Source organism: Tupaia chinensis, unplaced genomic scaffold (assembly GCF_000334495.1).
Source record: "Tupaia chinensis unplaced genomic scaffold, TupChi_1.0 Scaffold000067_1, whole genome shotgun sequence".
Taxonomy (NCBI): Eukaryota; Metazoa; Chordata; class Mammalia; order Scandentia; family Tupaiidae; genus Tupaia; species Tupaia belangeri.
This window is the reverse complement of record NW_006159526.1, coordinates 3,197,128-3,202,027: the sequence shown is the minus strand read 5'-3', so window position 1 is coordinate 3,202,027 and position 4,900 is coordinate 3,197,128. Positions and strand designations below refer to the sequence as shown.

The window sequence follows — 4,900 nt, the reverse complement described above, 5'->3', positions numbered from 1 at the left end:
CCGTGTGCCAGCCAGGGGCCAGAAGCCCCAATTGTAGTGGGTGGGGGTCCCATATGTGGGACATTTAGCTGGTGGGGCCTCTGTGGTCCTCAGATACCCACACCTTCCCTTATTTATTTATTTTTTTTTAGTTTTTGCTATAGGGTGCATGTGCTCCCAGGAGAGAGATACAGAGAGAGAGAGAGATGGAGAGAAGAAAAGTGAGAATAGGGGGCTGGCCACACCATAACCCCTTCTCCTCTGTTCTCCTCTTGGGATTTGGGGCGTGTGCGCACACACACCTGGTGTTTTTCAATCCACCAGGGTCCGGGACTAGAACTTTGCAATCGGCTATGTGGGATCCAGCGCCTTAACCTCCATGCCACCAGCGGGCCCCCACGCCCCCTCCCTTCTTCTTTTTTTTTTTTTTTGAGAGGTTTTCGCTATAGGGCACGTGTGCTTGCCAGACAGAGACAGAGAAACAGAAAGCGAGAAATCACCACCCAAGGGGGATGGCCACGCCGCAATCCCTTCTCCTCTATTCTCCTCTCGGGATCTTGGGCACGCACGCACACGCGCCCAGCGTGAGTTTTAAGCCACCGCGTCCAGGACGCAAACCATGGTCGACTCCGTGGGAGTCCAGCAACATAGCCATTACGCTAACTGCTGGTTCCCTGCACCTTCTCTTCTTAAAGACACAATGCAACACTTGCGAGCACCTCTCAGAAACAACCCAACACACACACACACACACACACACACACACACTCTGAAATACAGCTCAACACATTTGCATACTTCATCATTAAAAATCAGTACCACGCACATTTTCCTCTTAGAAATACACACACACACACTTTCTCCTCTTAAAAACACATCTCAATACACGCATCCATGTTTTCCTTTCAGAGACGTGACCTAACGCAACGTACCAGCTCGGTCACACACATCCCTCACTCCGACGCGGCTCGTGCACGCTGCCTTCTTGGAGATGCAAGTGAGCACAGAGACGCACTCTCGTCTCCACCTCCCACCTCTGAAAGCACGAGGGGATCTCACAGAGCTCATGGAGCAGGTGTCCATCGGTACCCGCTAGAAATTTACGGCAGAGCTTTAGAAATAAAACTGATTCTCTGACTTTAAAAAAAAAAAAAAAAAGAGTTTATGGAAAAATGGAATTAAAGTTCGAGTTTATTTTGGTGTCTACCCCCCCAAATAAATGAAGGCCAGCAGGTGGCGTGGAGGTGAAGGCAGATGGCTCTCACATGGCTGACTGCGCAGTTCGAGTCCTGGGCTTGGTGGCGTGAGCATCACGCCGGGCGCGTGTCGTGTGTGCGTGCCCAAAATCCCAGGAGGAGAATGGAAGAGAAGGGATTGTGGTGTGGCCATCTCCCTAGGGGGTGATTTCTCAGTTTCCCTCTCTCTGAAAAGCGCACACACTCTAACCAAAAATAAATAAATAAATAAATAAAATAAAAAAATAAAAAAGAAAGAAAAGAGATCCAGGAACTTTTTTTTTTTTTTTTTAAAGTTTTGCCAGTGGGCATGTATGTTTTTGCCAGAGACAGAGGGGAGAGGAGGAAAGAGCCCCCAGGGGCACCGCACAATCCCTCCCCGTTTCTGCACCCACGCCCGGTGTACTTCTCAGACAGTGTGTCTCGGACTCGAACCACAGTATCAGGGATAGGGGATCAAGCCACCGTCACCACTACGCCATGGAGCAGGCCCTCCGTGACCTTTTTCTTTCTTTTTTTGGTAGAGTGCTCATGTGGTCACCAGAGAGAGACACAGAGAGAAATCACCCCCAAGGGGGAGAACTACAACGCAATCCTTTCTCCTCCATTCTCTCCTGAGGACTGCGGGCACACGCATGTGCCTGGCATGGGTTTTCAAACTGCCTCCTCCGAGCCTTGAACTGTGCAGTCAGCCGTGTAGGCTCCAGCACCGTTACCCACTACACTACCTGCTGGCCCCTCCATGAGCTCTATGAAGACCCGTGTAACCAAATTCCAAGTCACTCACATTCAGACCGTCCCCTCGCACTTCTCCAAGACACTCACTCTCTTTGACCGCACACGACCCTCCACGCAGGCACCTCTCCATCATGTGCCCAGCGCCCCCAGGATTCACTGTGGGCTCCCCCCCACCTCCCCTCCTCCTCTCCATCCTCCACCCAACCTCCCGGTGTGGCCAGCAGGACTCGTGCCTGCACGCCTCACACAGATAAACACATGCAAATGACCCTGAAGTCGGACTCGGTTAGGCTGTCAGCAGTGCGTGCTCACAGTGGAGACAGCGGTGGGCACGCGCACACGGAGACCCACGTTTCCACACACACCCTCGTGCGCAGACTTCCTAAGTCACGGAGCCCACCAGAAGCGGCCTGCGGGTTTGCACCTGCCCGCAAGCACATGGGTGTCCGCATGCACTGAGGACGTCCTGTGCATTTTGTACACAGGCTCTGTCGCTGCCAGTCTCCACGGATGCACGCAGCTCTGAATAGCTACACGCACACATGTGCGCATGCACATGCGGGACCTTCAGAAAGTCCGTGGAGAGGCTGGACAGCAGTGCAGTGGTAAGATGCAACACTCTGCCAGGGTGACATACGGCAGAAGGATCCAGGTTCACGTCTGAATCCCTCCCTGAGAACACACACACATGTGCGTGTGCCCACAATCCAGCGTTGGCTGAGGCTGGGGTAGATCAAGGCAAGGAGACCCTGTTGGGAGTACTGTCTCTGTCTCCAGCTCATGGAAGAAATACACAGATAAATTAAAAATCATTCATGGACCTAGTAGGTGGTATGGTGTTTAAGGTGCTGGACTCCCACTTGGCCAACTGCGGTTCGAGTCCTGGACCTGGCAGCTTACTTTCTCACTTTCCTTCTCTCTCCCTGGGCAAATAAAAAGATGATAATAAGAATAAATAAAATTAAATAATATATTTTTAAAAGTTCATGGAAAATGGAATTAACATATCAATTTAATTTGGTATAAAAAGTTAAAAATCTGGGGCCGGCAGGTGGTGTGTTGGTTAAGGTGCTGGACTCCCACATGGCCCACTGCAGTTCAAGTCCTGGACCTGGAGGCTTGAAAATCATGCTGGGCACATGTGCATGCATGCCCAAAATCCCAGGAGGAGAATGGAGAAGGGATTGCAGCGTGGCCACCCCCCAGGGGGTGGTTTCTCACTTTCCCTTTTACTGTCTCTCGCCAGCGAAAACCTATGGCAAAAACCTTTTTTAAAAAGTCAAAATCCATATGTAGTTTTCTTCTTTTTTTAAAAAATTATTTCATTTAATTTTACGTATGTATGTATGTATTTAAATTTGACTATAGAGAGGGACAGAGTGAGAGAAAGAGATGGAAAGTGAGAAGACAAGTCGCCAGGTCCAGGACTCGAGCCGTGGTTGGCCATGTGGGAGTCCAGTGCCCTTAACCACGCCACCTGCTGGCCCCCACGTGTAGTTTTTTCAATAATGCATTTTCTACGACCCTGCTAAAGACCCCTGGTAGCTGTATGTGTGTAGGTGTTTGTGGACAGACACCAATCTGTACATGCGTGTGTATGCACGTTACAACACACTCGGTCTCACTCCCCACATGCAGGCCGCAGGCAGGGTCAGCCACACAAGCTCGTCAAGGGCTGTCCGGACAACCACCACCGTCACGCACGCAGCTTGCTGACGGAACCACCTTCCACCACGTCACACACGATCTCAGACACGGGTGAGCTGAGTGTTCCAGTCACGCGCACCGCCCCGGAGCCAGGCTGGCAGCTGCCACACACACCGGCTCCCACACTCATGCAGACCCCGCGTGCACAGGGTGACCCGCAGTGCAGACCCCGTCTCCCGACCTGTCGCTCACCCAGGGGAGACTCCCGCCTCACATCACTCAGACGTCCCTCCCCTCGGGACCTCCACCTCACAGCCCCACAAGGACTCCACTGCACCCCGCCGCTGGGCCACGGCAGAGACCGGAGCCCACGTGGGCACAGCCCGTCCTCGTCCTCACACACCGTCCCTGGCAGTCCCGCCACACAGCACCCTCCCACCCCACACCCTGCTCGCCCTCCTGCCACACAGGCACGGCTCACGCGACACAACCTCTCCGCCATCAGCACATCTAATCCTCCAGACGGTTCGCCTCCGGCCAGTGTGCACACATCCGCACACGCCACGGCGGAAAGTTCGCCATAGTCGCACCCACAAAGTACCGGGACACACACACACACACACACACACACACACGGCCACAGCAGTACGGACCCAGGCAGAGGCTGCCACGTTTTCACATCAGGGAGACCCTGTGGCCTCATTCCCAGCCCCTGTGCCCGGCGGGGGGTACACAGTCAGTCCATCCCCCTTTCTCTCTCTCTCTCTCTCTCTCTCGCTCGCTCGCTCGCTCACAAACGCACACCTGCGAGCACCTCCTACACCAGCTCTCACACACGCATACAGGTAAGAAGTCCCCAACACGGCTCAGCCCCTCAAACCTCACAACCTTAGCCCTGGCCGGCCGACCCAGTCCGGTGCACCCCGGCTGCACTCCAGCTGCACCCCTGCTGCACCCCTGCTGCCAGCCGGCACACGGGCTCCCTCCTCCCCCTAGGCCCCGCCCCGTCCTCGCTCCTGTTTACCTGCGCTCGGGGAGGGGGGCACAGCCCCAGCCGGCTCTCCAGACCTCGGGGAGCCTTGAAGTGGGACAGGGGGCGTCTAAGGGCCCCAAGGCCTGTCTCCGTCGCCAGGCGACCGAGCCCAGGGGTGCGCCAGGCCCAGCCCTCACTCTACTCGCCGGCCCCCCATCATCGCAGCTCCCCGGGACCTCTGCACCCCACTCCCGGCGCCCACCTGACCGTGGACCGCTCCCAGACCGGCTTCGCCGCGCTGAGCACGGTTGCGTCCAGCTCGCCCGGC

The 4,900-nt window shown here is 55.1% G+C and overlaps 1 pseudogene; it reads right to left on the bottom strand.

Annotated features, from left to right (window-relative positions):
- Positions 1-4,894, bottom strand: part of LOC106733415 (kinesin light chain 3 pseudogene) — a 6,116-nt pseudogene extending 1,222 nt beyond the window's left edge.
- Positions 4,895-4,900: the final 6 nt, after the last annotated feature.